Here is a 16,527-nt window from a genome sequence, read left to right as displayed (position 1 = left end):
ACATATCTGGCTGATCCCATGTTCTCCTGTCATTTTATCCTGTACTAAAAAACTTGGGCATGGCGCCTAAAGATTGTGAGAGCATTTTGAGAGGGGGAGCCCCTCGTGCGAGCAGACCGACGCCTTTATTCTTTTGTGTCGAGCCGAATGTGTACCTCTGTGAATTCATGAGTCTGGCAGCGGGTTTGCCACATCAGCTTGCCTTGGTCGTGGTGTGCCTCGAATAGGATCGCGAGGTCTTGAGCTCCTGAGGAATTCCTGAAGGGCCCGCAGACTCACCCGAGTGGGCCTCGCGAGAATCAGGTGCCAATAACGGTATTGGCGCACGTGCTACGCGTGCTGCGCCTAGCCACGCTTGCGAGGGGCCCATGAGGGGGAGGCGACGGTCATGTGCTTCGTGACAAAGCAAGAACCGGATGACAATAAATCACTCGAACGAGAAAAGGTACCCCCCACGCGCATCAAAGAAAACTCAACTTCAACTCAAATCCAAAACAAGAAAGCAAGGCTACAGAAGAAGAGATCCAAAGCAAATGGCCGCGTCCGGCGCCTAGTCTAGTCTTCTGGTCTTCGAGTCTTCTCACCAGCGTGGAGCTAAGTGCTGCCACTAGGCGTGGGAGGGAGCCCCAGGGCCTGAGGCCGGCACCCGTGAGACTCCGGGGCGTGTACAACCCCACTCATTATTACGTGAGAGTGTCACGGGCGGCGAGCGTCACAGGCACTGGCCCTTCTTCACAGGAACCGGCCTTGCTTCATATCGCCAGACGAGGGCCCCACCTTGCGCCACCCTCGACCACCTTTGAGCCGACCGGCAACCTGGACGGCACAAAGGGGGAAAGGGGACGCCAGCGGTGCCCTCGGCGACCACGGGTCCTCTACCGGGGGAAGGCTCGCGACACCTCCCGGCAGAGGGCCTACCTCCGGGCGTTGCCTGGCTTCACGCGACGTGGGGAGGGCCTTGCTCCTGGCTCCCTCCGTGCGGCCCCCAGTGTGCTTCCCCCGGCGGAAGGGATGCTGCTGTGTCGGGGTCGTCGACCGATGCTGTGACCTGATTCACTTGCAGCCCATGGTTAGCGTAAGCCTGCTCCTGAGAGATTAGCGGTACCCTGTAGTTGTTGTTGCTGGCGCGATCATCGCGGTTCTCCATCGTTTCCTGGAAGGCTTCAACTTCTAGCGTCCCTTCATCCCAATCTGCTCCACGGAACGAGCCAGGGTCGTCCTCCGGCGCGTACTCCTGGTCCATCATCCGGGGCATGTAGGCTTCCGGGGCCGTTACCCCGAACACCTCGTCGTAGTGCCCCACACTCCATGTTGCCCGGCCTAGCGCGGCGTCCTGAGGATGGTAGCGCGGCATCTCACTGGGACCATGGGAGGCGACGCTCGTGCCCATGCTTGTCGCGGGCGGCACGGGGGCGGTGGAGCCCCCGGCGCCGCTGGCCGTACTGGTGTTGACGAAGCCCCCAGGCACACCTGAGGGCGCGTGGTTGCGGCGAGGCCCGCCGTGAGATCCCATAGCGGCCTGAGAGGGAAGCAGATAACAGAAGGGCGGCGCTCCTGACGCCGCCGCATTAGGGGTGGACTAATGAGCAGCTCGGCTCGTTAAGCTCGTGCTCGTTAAGGCTTGGCTCGTTAAGCTCGTTAAGATTAACGAGCAGAAAACCCAGCTCGGCTCGGCTCGTTTGAAGCTCGTTAAGCTTGTGAGCGCCCGCAAGCGCTTGTTAACAGATTAGAATGTGTTATGATATACCGGATGAATGTGTAGGTGTAGTTTTCAAGATGAAATATGGTGACTACAAAAAGAAATGCACTAGTTTTTTGCCTCATATGTCGATTAGATTGAACTGATGGGCTGAGATGCTACAAAAAGTTTGTCACGTAAGATGAAAATATGTGTTATGTTGTTACTAACGAGCTTAACGAGCTACTCGTGAAACTTGTTAGCTCGTTTGTTAAGCTCGTTAAGCTTAACGAGCTGAAATCAATGATTGGCTCTGTTCATTAAGAAGCAAGCTCCGAGCTTAACGAGCCGAACTATCGAGCGCTCATTAAGCTCGCGAGCTACGAGCTTTTGGTCCAGCCCTAGCCGCATCCAGCAGCTCGGCGATGCGTTTCAGCAGGGCATCCCGGCCACTCTCCAACTGTCGGCACCACAGCAACTCCCGCGCCACCATGAGCGCGGCCCACATGTTCGCCTGCTCCCGCCGTGTGTACGGCGCCGTTGCCGCGGCGTGGCTTGTAGCCCTTGCAGCGGCTCGCGCTTGTCGTGGAGTGAGGGCGGACGACGCCCTGCCACGCCGCCCGCGCCCTGCGGTGTTAGACGGCGCTCGGGCCGCCTGGAGCGCGGGGTTGAGGTCTTCATGGGCAGAAGGCGCTGCCCGGGCTGGCTAGGCTGCCCAGCGGTCGGAGTTGGCCCTCGGGTCACCGAACATCGTGGCCGCGGAGCGTCGATGGGTCGATCGGCGGGAAAGAGGCTCCGGCGCACCCCTACCTGGCGCGCCAAATGTCGGATCACGGGTTCCGGCAAAACCCTCAAGGTTCGAACACTGGGGTGCGCGCGGAGTTTTCCTCCCTACCGATCTACGCCCTAGCTCGCTAAGATCTCTCGGACGAACTCGACGAACTCGCAACACAAAGACACAAGATTTATACTGGTTCGGGCCACTGTTGTGGTGTAATACCCTACTCCAATGTGGTGGTGGTGGATTGCCTCTTGGGCTGATGATGAATAGTACAAGGGGAAGAACAGACTCCTGAGGTTGGGGTGTTCTTGTGTTCGGTGTGTGGCTAAGGATTGGCTCTTGATCAGATGAGATCAAGCCTCCCCCTATTGTGGTCGCTAGTTCTACTTATATAGGCCCTGGTCCTCTCCCCAAATATTGAGCGGGAAGGGAGCCAACAACGGCCAATTTGGAAGGGGGCACCTAGTACAGCTTATCCTGACAAAAGCGGTCTTCCCCTGCGGAAAGCTCTGGTGGTGACGCCGTCTCGGGCTCCACGGTGACCTCCGTTCTGCCGTCTGGCTGGTCTTGGTCTTGTTGCACTCATATGGAAACCTTTGCCTGATGCCTCGGTACTCCGCGCCTGCGCTAGCCTCCTTAGCACCAAAGAGGAAACAAGGACGCTGCGCGCGCTAGTGCCCGCCTGGCGCCCGCCTGATCTTGATCGTCATGGCTCACGTCACGAGAGCCTCGCGAGGTTTGCCCTGCCATGATATCTTTGCTCCTCGCGAGGCAGCCTGGTGAGGCCACTCCTGAGGAGGTCTCGCGTCGTCCGCCTCGCGAGGGTCTTGAAAGCCTTGTTGACGAACATGGGCCGTACAGGCCTGCAGCGCAGCCACACCTTGGGCCGCAGGCAGGCAAGTCTGGGGACCCCCATTCCCAGAACGCCGACAACGTTGGAGACGTATCAACCGTGACCAAGGCGGAGAGGAAAACGAGAGAACTACATAATTAATGCATGAGTTTAATTAGGGTAGTTTTGAAAAGTACGAGATACATTCCTCCAATCACAAAATGCCTTGGTTGATGAGATTTGAGATTTGAGCCAGTACTGCACGCGGTGAAATCTCTAGAAAGGCAAATACTCCTTTCCAATTTACAGGGCTATACTAGAAAGTACTAGTACTACACTAGTGGGCTCAAATAGCAATTTTATCTCATGCAAGAGCCTGGCTATATGCGTGCTCCAAGGCTCCGCACCACGCCCCACCCCTACACAACGACTGCCATGCGAGCGTTCGCAACTGCCACGTTCAGTTTGCGCTTGGCTCTTCGCCTCTTCAAGAAGACGAACAATGATGTTACTACTACTGCTTCTACAGTAGTATCGAATCCACTGTTGCATGTCCGTCCACCGCGTGCGGGAGGGATAGCCACCGCACGCATGGGTGAGGGAGAAGGCGTGTAGTAGTAAAATCAAGCTTCTCCTTGTTGTACAAGTTGACGCGACACATCATAGCACTGGCCCCACATGGTTGCCTCTAAACTTGGCTGAAAGACCCGCAGTGTACAATACTCCATTTGCTGCAACCTCTAACATTTACCCCACCACAAATTAAAATATATATTCCTGTCTTGACCAGATGAGCGTGCAAACTAGAATCACTAGGATGACAGGTAGGTCCACAAGATTATTTTAATCAAAAAAGCATGGAGCCGACCCCAACGATTTTAAGCTTACAGGCATGGTACACGGTATCCTAGACTACTCTACACATGAAACTACCACACGAGCGTCCGGGCTACGCTTGGCTCTTCGCCTCTTCGGGAAGTCGAACAATGATGGAGTACTACTTCAGTGGAGGAGTACTACAGTATGCTTCTGGCCATCTGACATCGATTGAACTGCTGCACGTCCACCGCGTGCGGGAGGGAGAGCGTGTAGCGAACGAAAGCTTCTCCTAGTCCTGCCAGCCACCACGCTCATGGGCGAGGGAGGGACGCAGCTTCATTGACTTACTGCTCCTGCCTTTGTGTCTATGATAGGTGGGCCCAACAGGTCGGTGGCCCACCTGTCATGCAGCCAAAGGCAGGTGCAGTTAAGGCGAGAGGGCGTTGTAGTAATCAAACATCTCAGTCTTGTACGAGTTGACGCGACACATCAAAGCACTGCACTCGATATATTTCAATAATTTGCGTTTACCGGTGCATTAGTTACTCCCTCCGTTCCTAAATATAAGTCTTTATAGACATTTCAAATGGACTACAACATACAGATGTATGTAGACATATTTTAGAGTGTAGATTCACTCATTTTGCTTCGTATGTAGTCACTTGTCGCAATCTCTAAGAAACTTGTATCCGGAAACGGAGGGAGTACAACGCATGCATGCATGCCGTGATTTTCCTTTTGATACTTGCATGTGTTGATTTGATGCACCTTGCCAAATTTTGACTATAAATTTAACTAACCAAATGTTCATGCATGTCACAAAAAATTACGGGGCTGTTTGGATTGTGACTATGTTTGTAGTATGTTGCCACATTATTTTTGCCACACTTAACACACTTGCCTAACTTGAGTTGCTCAAATTGTTAGACCCACTTTGGCTTGCCTAAGGGAATCTTGCCACACTTTTTGTGTCTATGACACGTGGGGTTCACTGCTAATAAAAAAATTCTTGTCTTAGGTGTGGCTAGAACCAAACACCCACCTAACTTGGTCGAATTTGCCTAAGGTGAGGTGTGGCAAAGTGTGGCAATATGTGGCTGGAAACCAAACAGCCCCTACATCATTGAAAATTGTGTTCCAATACGAATCAAACGATATAATTTTTGTTAACATGCACTAACATTTTGTCAGTTAAATCTTTGGTCAAAATTTAGCACCAATTGCAAAGGGGCCCAATAAATATTGTACTCTCACATTTTGTTTTGAGGATACTCCCACATACTCCATCCGTTCCCAAATATAAGTCTTTTTAGAGATTCTAACAAGTGACTACATATGGAGCAAAATGAACAAATCCATACTTTTAAAATATGTCTACATACATCCGTATATTGTAGTCCATTTGAAATGTCTAAAAAGACTTATATTTAGGAACGAAGGGAGTAGAAAATATAAATAATAATGCATGTTGGGGTAGCCCATGTTTCCGATAATTTTAGCCGTGGGCTTGTTCACAATTTTTATGAGGGGGTGGTTGTTCATTTAATGGAGGGTCTTGTACCAGACTTGAATGATACAAAGCGCAACCTGGCACACCGTAACACCACTTGGAATAAGCGGGTAGCTATCTCAAAAAACAATCAACAACAACAAAAAACGGCGACCTGGCACGTACACAATTTTAAACGATTGTTTTGATGGAGTGAAAAAGGAAAACTACTCCACTACATATATATAGGACAGAGCCTCCGCGCTTGCTTGCTAGGGTTGCTCTATTCACACACTCTCATCCTCTCCAGATCTAAACAAGATAGCGGTGGTAACACTGTCTTTCTCCCTTCAAAAAACACTATCTTTCTATCCTCACCGCGGGTTACAGATCCGGACGTATCCCCCTCCGCCGGTGAAGGGGAGGTGGGGCAGCGTTTAGGCCGTCGTCGACAGCGAGGGAGGAGACCGACTGCCGGCCGCACCGTTATCTCTGGCCGAGCGCCAGCGCGGGAGGTCCTCTGATCCCTTCGTCGTTGCCCTAGTGTGGGCAGATCCGGCTCCCGCCGCCCACCTATCCACATCCTGACGACCTTCAGGTATATCCTCCTTCGAAACTGCCGTAGCTCTACTTCCCCAGCTTGCTACGTCGCTGCATGTGCATCATTTTGTGCCTCTCAGCCCCTCTCGATCATATGGTCCAACGTCACCTAGTTTTTTCTTCTATTGTTAGAGGTAAAGCTAATTCATGGAGTCGAATCTTGTACTTGGTTCAAACAACAAATAAAGTGGGGGTGGGGGAATTTAGTATGTGCATCGGACTTTGTACAAACAAGAAGGATAGGGTGTGAAAGTAGTACAGCCTGGTCATCCAACCGATCTCTTGGTCGAAAAGGGAAATATAGGGGAAACGCTGTACATAGCGGTATGACTAGGACTAGATTTTCTATCCACACATAAGATGGCTGCATGCATCATTATGATGCAGAGGCCGGGGGCACGCCTCCATTTCCAAAAAAACATAGGAGTAGGTGGCTAGAGTGAACAAAAATGGGACCAACCCAAATATGTTTCTTGGATGTTTGTTTCTCGGGGCAACAAACTCTCAATCACCACTTTATGCCTCGGTTTAGGTACATGGTGCTGGACTGCTGGTGCACCCACTGTCCCATGCCCTTATACCAAATATTTAGCTGTTATTAATCTAATGCCCCTGGTAAAATGAAGCCATGCCACTGTTATAAGCCATGACAAGTTTAGCCAAATGTTTTTGCCTGTAATTGTTTGAGACTCTGACTGTTTCCTCAGTAGCTATTTGTGCAAATAGGGATATCCATTTCACCTGGTTGCTGTTGTGACCTTTTTGGTGCACTGCACAAAACACTTCTTAAAAGAAGTGACTTTTGTGTTGTTTAACTGGAATGTCAGAATGGAACAGTTGGTTCATTTCGGTGGAACTGCACAAAGGGAGATCTGTGTTCCAATCCTCATCATCCATATTGGCACCATAACCTTCCTTTAGGTAAGAATGATATTTAATGCATGTGTTCATCTCTATTTTGCGACTGCCATGAGAAAATAATGCTATTGTTTACTAGTACACTTGTACTCCCTCACTGACAAAACCAGTTCTGAAATAGAAGGCCAATCATGTACTTGGTTTCACCAACTGGTGAGGAGAAAGAGAAACAGGGCATGAAGAGGAAGAAGAAGAATAAACAGTGCCAAGGTGATATTGCTGAAGCCGAGGCCTCAGACGAGGCCATTCAAGGGCTTCGGCAACGTCTACCTTACATGTGAGACGATCTTCCAGGGAACCCTTCCACTTCTGCGTATTGTCCATGATGAATTTGATGCTACTGTTAGAGTAATATGCTAATGTCTTTCTATCCTTTCTCACTAAGCTAATAAAGGTTTCACCTTGTTCCTACTTGTGCAAACAGGGATCATGTTGTGCCAATCATACATTTTAGTGGAACTACACAAGACAATACAATGAACTGTATCCTAGCCAATGCTTTAACTCTGCTGGAAGTTCTTGATAATCTGTCGATATAATCTCAGCACTCGTAAACAAGAGTGATTTCAACCATACATTTGAAGTGCACAAAAATATATACTATTGAGTGATTCTAGTGAGTGCTTTATCATCTCTTCCGGGACTACATGAATAAGCTTTTTTGCTCAGGTTGGTACTGGCCTATGGCCTTCATCCATATTAGTTTGCTGTCATCTCTATTTGTATCATGCTACTGTCATGAGAAACTCCTTTATCTTTGCACGTTAAAGTTTTGCAACCTATGCTACATGGCAATGCTTTGAGTGTTGAGCTAATTGGCATTGATTAAATAAAAAATACCTCTCTTTAAGCAAGACTACTATGTTGCTAACTTTACCCATTAAGATAATGAGGGTGCTTCTATTTGTTAGTGTATGTTTCATCAACTAGTCCCACTATTACAGTAATCTCACTCTCTCAATATACGTGCCAACAGGGATGCTCGATTTTAGTGGAACTGAACAAAAACTTTGGATGCTTCATTGCCTCGACAGCTTCCTTCCTTTCCTGTCAGTCGCTAATCTTGGCTTGCATTCTTCCTTTGCTGTCAGTTGCTTGGCTTATCTCGGCTTCCAGTAAAAGGAAATAGTAATTGATATGCTACCTCACACAGGTTGGTACTGGTCTTTATCCCGATTATTGTGCTTGTCATATGTATTGGTAATTTGGTATTGTGCTACTGTTTGCCGATTTCATAAAGGAGTAACTTGGAGCCTGAACTCGCAGGCAAATCATTACATCGGGTGATTTCAATAGAACTGCACAAAAAGATCAGATGGACAGGTACTTATGCTGCTGCTATGTACTCCAAAGTTCACTCAGACAAGCATCGATGTTGACAAGAAGAAGTGCCTATATTCATTCGAGTATCAATCGGCGTCAACCAGTTGTCAAACTCCAAGTATTAGGAGAGTGAACGCCAAAAATATTGCTTGGCGCATAGCCCAGAAAAACGCAGTCTAGTCTTTGGTCCCAACTTGTGCCTTTTGGTTATCGACGCATATGGTAGCAAACTGTATGGCATGAAGTCTAAAGATTCCAGACAAGTTGGTTGACGCGTATATTCATCTGGCACTTAATCAGTCTACACGCCAGGGATGCTCCATTTTAGTTGAACTTCACAATAAATTTGGGTGGTTCATTTTCCCAACCGCCTCCTTTCTTGTCTGCAATGTAGAATTTTGGCGAGCTACAGGACCAAGATGAGCCAGTAAACTAGTTGGATGAAAGTAGTGGCCAAGTTGCTCAAACCTCCCTCGGCACGAGGCCACTATTTGAGGATAAACCTACAAGCAAAGTTCAGATTGTCTGTGTTGCCTCTTATGTACTCGAAAGTTTACTCGTACAAGCATTAATTTTAGCAAGAAGTACCTCCGACTGAACACCATTTACCAGTCTGTACCCTAGGTAATTAAAGTTCGTCCATGGATGATATTTGTATCTGAGCCCAGCTAATTCGTGTCGCCGGGACCGCCTGGTACGGCCTCCGGCGGCTAGCGGCTCTGCTTAGCACGAATCGCTGCGAAGCGCTACCCCACCGCCGGCCAGGCTATCCCTCCACCCCTCCACACCTCCTGTTATTCTCCACCGACTGTAGCCCCACGCCGCACCAGAACTAGTTATAACCCTTCTCCTCGTCTCAATCTGCGACTCCACTGCCGTGTCTTCCATCTCCGGGTCATTCCCGTCCGAGGCCTCGCCGTCGTCCACCGCCTCGCTGCGCTCGGTGCGGCATGGTCAACAAACGAGAGTCATCGGAAGAGGACTGTACGTGGAGAGCCTGACGGATGGAACCCACGAGGTCCATGGTCGCACGCAAGGAAAGTTCCTCCTTATTAAGCTGAAAAAATGTTTCCTCCCCCTGACAGCTGGGACCCACTGGCTATATCTTCGCACGGAATGAAGTGCCTCCTTGTTATGCGAAAAAAATTATTCCTCCCATTGACAGCCGGGACCCGTCAGATTTGGTGGCTGACTTGTGGGCCTACTAAGCGGACGTGTACGCGGGGCTTTGTCAACTTAATCAACAAATGGTTCTAGAAGCTGGACCATTGGATGTTAATCCAACAGCCATGCTGCTTCTTCAACCTCTGTTCTTGCTCCTGTCTCCCGTGGGCGGCACCGCGACAGTGCTGCGGCGCACCCGAAGCAGTCAAGTTTCCCACTCCTCTCCATCTGCGACTCCACTACCGCGTCTTCCCCATCTCCGGGTCATTCTGGGGCCTCGCCGTCGTCCACCGGCCTTGGTGCGCTCGGCACGGTGTGGTCAACGTGGTCAACAACCAAGAGTCGTCGAAAGATGATTGTACGTGAGAGGCTGACAGTGGGGACGCACCGCGCCCATGGACGCATGCATGCAACTACATCCTTGACTGCTGGGACCCACCAGCTACACTGATTCGTACAAAAAAACTGCATCCTTTTTCCCTGAAAAATAATGTTTCCCCCCCTGACTGCTGGGACCCACCGGCTACATCTTCGCACGCAAGGAAGTGCGTCCATATTATGGGCAAAAAAATGATTCGCCCCCCTGACTGCTGGGATCCACCACCTACATCTTCGCATGCAAGGAAGTGCCTGACAGTCGGGACCCACCTGGTCGAAGCATACGTAGCGTTGTCATTCTGGTCGCGAACGTGTACGTACATACGATTGGTCTGTCTGCAGGCTGCAGTGATGAACCGTGGCCGTGTAAGGAAGGGCACGTGTCGTAGTAGAGGCGCGCACATAGCATGTACACGTACGTACAACGGCCATGTTGCAAGAAAGTAAATACGGCCACATACGTACATACAGGCGGGGTCTCGAACGCCTACTCGCGCATACGTACGGCCAGGGCTCGTGTACATGGTTGGGTCGGAACAGAGAAACTGCGTCGTCATCATGTTCATCGGGAGCCAACCGGCTGGGTTAGAATGGAATGCGTCTTCATGTTCATCGGGAGCCAACCGGCTTGGACGGAACAGCCGATGGAAACGAGGCCTGGCGTACCGTAGAACGGAGGAAACAACCTTGTGTTCGACCGACCACAGTGGAAACGGGATCCTATTCATCGGGAGGGGTCTGGCGTACCGCAAAACGGAGGAAACGGACCTCCTACGGTGGAAACGAGGTCCTGTTGATCGGGAGGGGTGTGGCGTACCGCAAAACGGAGGAAACGGACTTCTGTTGGACTGCTACGGTCGAAATAGGGGTCCTATTCATCGGTAGGGGTGTGGCGTACCGCAAAACGGGACTCCACGAGATATTGTTCATCTCCACCATCGACTGCCGCCACGGGCTACTGTTCATCCACCGTCGACCTCCTCCAGCCTCCACCTGCGACTGTTCATCCACGGGCTCCTGTTCATCCAGCCTCCACCACGCGCTCCTCCACCGGCTACTGTTCAACCAGCCCTCTCCACGGGGTCATGTTCAACCACCCCTCCACAGGCTACTATTCATCTAGCCCTCCACCGGCTACTGTTCGACCAGCCCTCCACGGGGTCCTGTTCATCCAACCCTCCACGGGGTCCTGTTCATCCACCGGCTCGATCGATCGGGGTACTGTTCATCCAGCGGCAACGGCCTCTACTACCACGGGGTCCTGTTCATCCAACCCCCCACCGGTAACTGTTCATCCAAACCCCCCTCAACAACGCTCACTGTTCATCCAGAGGCAGCATCGATCGGCTTCAGTTAGCAGCAGTAGCGAAGGAATCACACTCGGGTTCAGTTAATAGCAAGGGATCGATCGATCGCTCGGGTTCAGTAACGCGTAGCCTGCAGTGCAATCGCTCGGGTTCAGTTAGAGCCCAACGCCTCGCTCGGGTTCAGTTAGATCCCAGCGCCTCGCACACACGCGCGTACGTACGAGAGAAACGTGCACCGCTCGGCCCCTGACCAGCCACCGTAACCGGGAACTCCCCGATATTTTCCTCGCCCTCGCTTCTACCATGGTTTTTTCCGTCATGGACGGCCCAAAGAATGTCATGCAGCTACGTCTCCGGCCCGCCCAGGACGAAAAGCCCATTTTCTGTCATGATTTTTTGTCACAGAAGTAGGACCCCACCACATCTATGATGATACCGGGTTTTGTCACAATTATCATCATAGAAGTGTCATAAGTATGACAAAAAAATCCGTTCGGCCCAAAATGTCACGGATTTGTCTTTTTTTGTACTGATGGCACACTGAACTATCGAGTAGTCATCAGCTTTGCTCTGCCAGGCGTTCATAACGTCCAGCGTTGCTCCTGCAGCGGGTCTTGCACCTAGCGGTGCTTCCAGGATGTAATTCTTCTATGCAGCAATGAGGATAATCCTCAAGTTACAGACCCAGTCCGTGTAGTTGCTACCATCATCTTTCAACTTAGCTTCCTCTAGGAACGCATTAAAATTCAAAGGAGCAGTAGCACGGGCCATTGATCTACAACAACATAGACATGCAAAATACTACCAGGTACTAAGTTCATGATAAATTAAAGTTCTATTAATCATATTACTTAAGAACTCCCACTTAGATAGACATCCCTCTAATCACCTAAGTGATCACGTGATCCATATCAACTAGAGCATGTCCGATCATCACATGAGATGGAGTAGTTTTCAATGGTGAACATTACTATGTTGATCATATATCTACTATATGATTCACACTCGACCTTTCGGTCTCAGTGTTCCGAGGCCATATCTGCATATGATAGGCTCGTCAAGTTAAATCCGAGTATTCTGCGTGTGCAAAACTGGCTTGCACCTGTTGTATGTGAACGTAGAGCTTATCACACCCGATCATCACGTGGTGTCTCGGCACGACGAACTGTAGCAACGGTGCATACTCAGGGAGAACACTTGTACCTTGAAATTTAGTGAGAGATCATCTTATAATGCTACCACCGTACTAAGCAAAATTAGATGCATAAAAGATAAACATCACATACAATCAAATAAGTGATAAGATATGGCCATCATCATCTTGTGCCTTTGATCTCCATCTCCAAAGCACCAACATGATCACCATCGTCACCGGCTTGACAGCTTGATCTCCATCGTAGCATCGTTGTCGTCTCGCCAACTATTGCTTCTACGACTATCGCTACCGCTTAGTGATAAAGTAAAGCAATTACATGGCGATTGCATTTCATACAATAAAGCGCCAACCATATGGCTCCTGCCAGTTGCCGATAACTGTTACAAAACATGATCATCTCATACAACAATTTATATATCATCACATCTTAACCATATCACATCACAGCAAGCCCTACAAAAACAAGTTAGACGTCCTCTACTTTGTTGTTTCAAGTTTTACGTGGCTGCTACGGGCTTAGCAAGAACCGTTCTTACCTACGCATCAAAACCACAACGATTTTTCGTCAAGTGTGTTGTTTATCCTTCAACAAGGACCGGGCGTAGTCAAACTCGATTCAACTAAAGCTGGAGAAACAGACACCCACTAGCCACCTATGTGTGAAGCACGTCGGTAGAACCAGTCTCATGAATGCGGTCATGTAATGTCGGTTTGGGCCGCTTCATCCAACAATACCGTCGAATCAAAGTAAGACATGTTGGTAAGCTTTATGACTATTATCGCCCATAACTCATTGTGTTCTTCTCGTGCATATAACATCTACGCATAGACCTGGCTCTGATACCACTGTTGGGGAATGTAGTATTTCAAAAAAATTCCTACGATCACGCAAGATCTATCTAGGAGAAGCATAGCAATGAGCGGGGAGAGTGTGTCCATGTACCCTGGTAGACCGAAAGCGGAAGCGTTTATCAACGCGGTTGATGTAGTTGTACGTCTTCACGATCCGACCGATCTTAGCACCGAACGTACGGCACCTCCATGTTCAGCACACGTTTAACTCGATGACGTCCCTCGCACTCTTGATCCAGTTGAGGCCGAGGGAGAGTTCCTTCAGCATGACGGCGTGGCGACGGTGATGATGAAGTTACCAGCACAGGGCTTCGCCTAAGCACTACGACGATATGACCGAGGTCTGTAACTGTGGAGGGGGGCACCGCACACGGCTAAAAGATCAACTTGTGTGTCTTTGGGGTGCCCCCTCCCCACGTATATAAAGGGGGGAGGAGAAGAGGCCGGCCCTAGGAGGGGGCGCGCCATGGGGGGAGTCCTACTTGGACTCCTAGTCCAAGTAGGATTCGCCCCCCCCTTTCCTAGTCCAAGTAGGAGAAGAAGGGAAAGAGGAGAGAAGAGAAGGAAGGAGGGGGGCGCCGCCCCCTCCCCTTGTCCAATTCGGACTGGGCAAGGGGGGGGGCGCCACCTCTGGCCGGCCCTCTCTCTTCTCCAGTAAGGCCCATTGTGGCCCGTTAATCCCCCGGGGGGTTCCGGTAACCCCCCGGTACTCCGGAAAATGCCCGGACCTATCCGAAACCATTCCGGTGTCCAAGCATAACCTTCCAATATATCAATCCTTATGTCTCGACCATTTCGAGACTCCTCGTCATGTCCGTGATCTCATTCGGGACTCCGAACAAACTTTGGTTCATCAAAACACGAAACTCATAATACAAATCGTCATCGAACGTTAAGCGTGCGGACCCCACGGGTTCGAGAACTATGTAGACATGACCGAGACACATCTCCGGTCAATAACCAATAGCGGAACTTGGATGCTCATATTGGCTCCTACATATTCTACGAAGATCTTTATCGGTCAAACCGCATAACAACATACGTTGTTCCCTTTGTCATCGGTATGTTACTTGCCCGAGATTCAATCGTCGGTATCACCATACCTAGTTCAATCTCGTTACTGGCAAGTCTCTTTACTCATTCCGTAATGCATCATCCCGCAACTAACTCATTAGTTACATTGCTTGCAAGGCTTATAGTGATGTGCATTACCGAGAGGGCCCAGAGATACCTCTCCGACAATCGGAGTGAAAAATCCTAATCTTGATCTATGCCAACTCAACAAGCACCATCGGAGACACCTGCAGAGCATCTTTATAATCACCCAGTTACGTTGTGATGTTTGATAGCACACTAAGTGTTCCTCCGGTATTCGGGAGTTGCATAATCTCATAGTCATAGGAACATGTATAAGTCATGAAGAAAGCAATAGCAATAAACTAAACGATCATAGTGCTAAGCTAACGGATGGATCTTGTCCATCACATCATTCTCTAATGACGTGATCTTGTTCATCAAATGACAACACATGTCTATGGCTAGGAAACTTAACCATCTTTGATTTACGAGCTAGTCAAGTAGAGGCATACTAGGGACACTATGTTTGTCTATGTATTCACACATGTACTAAGTTTTCGGTTAATACAATTCTAGCATGAATAATAAAAATTTATCATGATATAAGGAAATATAAATAACAACTTTATTATTGCCTCTAGGGCATATTTCCTTCAGAAGGCACTAACCCGAAGGTTGTTAATGGGAAAAGAATAAAACATTATATCTCAGGTACGACCATTAATGTTGAAAGCAATATTATCCAAACTATGACATCGGAAGAACACATAAAAGAGACCTTCCAGAACACTTCAGACTCATGAAAAAGAGGAGGTACGTGATACGGTAAGTAAACGGACTCTGAAAAATCTGCAAAAATATTTTCTGTCCGTTTTGGAAAATAACAAAAATTAGGAAAATAAGAAACTACCAAGAAGGTCACCCTGGTGGGCACAAGACACCAGGGCGCGCCTGGCTTGCCAAGCGCCCAAGTGGGTTGTGCCCACCTCGGGTACCTTCCGGACTCCGTTTTTCTTCCGTTTGCTTGTTTCCCAAGATAAAAAATCTTTATATACCCCGAGAACCTATTGACCACCGTATTGCGGAGAAATCTTCCATTTTATTTTCCTTGTTATTTCCTAACAGATCCCATCTACCTTGGCCGCTTCAAGCTCCTCCAAGGACAAGTTCTTCAAGAACATCATCAACCCATATTTGCGGCAGGTGGTGTGGCACCCTCAGGTCATCCAGATGCATGAGGGGTGCTTCAGATCTGTGATGTGCAAGGACCCAAGGGAACGGGGACCGTGGAGGCTAGGCTTGAAGCTATGGAGCGGGAGGTCTTCTGGTGCAAGGGGATGGTGGAGCGTGGACTCAATGCCAATCACCTCATGATCACGGACTTTACCCGTGATCTCAAGGTGGATGGCAAGTCCATGAAGGACATCGTCTTCACCCTCAACGAGCAAATCAACTTCCTCCAAAGCCAGATCTGCGATCTCCAAAACCAAGTCTTTGAATATGAGGCGACGTTTAAAGGTATGAGTTTGGCTGCCAGTTGCAGGACCCGTGAGACTCATTCCTCCTCTTATGATGGTGGACCTCTTCCATGGAAACCCGAGGACAGGATCGCCTCTACTTCATCACCACCACCTTCTTCATCACCAAAAGAAAATTGAGTATCGGGTATGGGCACTCCCCTTGGCTTTTTCCAAGCTTGGGGGAGGTGCCCCAGTATCGTATCACCCCCACTATCTTTTGCCTTTACTTATTTTAGTTCGATCCTTAGTTATCTTTTGCTTTAGATGAATAAAAGTATAGTTCGATCCTTTCCTTTTTGAGAGTTTGCTTAGTGATCCATCCTTGTAATAGTGTGCGAGATATATAATAAAGTTTAGTTTGAGTTTTTGCTTTCTTTACTTTCATGTTTCAATAAAAAGAAAGGAAATAAATGAAAAAGATCATATGCAAATCTTATGGTAAGTAATGACACCACAAAAGGAAAAGTACAAGTAGAAAATTTATTAGAGATTGACAAACATAGCATTGGTCAATGATGCAACTCATGAAAGAATTAATAAGGAAAGAGAAGATTCACATACAAATACACTATCCTGGAAATCTTTTGTGATTGTGAGCCCCCATCAAAATATTAGATGTCAAAATTGTTGACG

This window comes from Triticum aestivum, chromosome 6D, assembly GCF_018294505.1.
Source record: "Triticum aestivum cultivar Chinese Spring chromosome 6D, IWGSC CS RefSeq v2.1, whole genome shotgun sequence".
In the NCBI taxonomy this organism is placed as follows: Eukaryota; Viridiplantae; Streptophyta; class Magnoliopsida; order Poales; family Poaceae; genus Triticum; species Triticum aestivum.
This window is presented reverse-complemented; position numbering follows the sequence as displayed.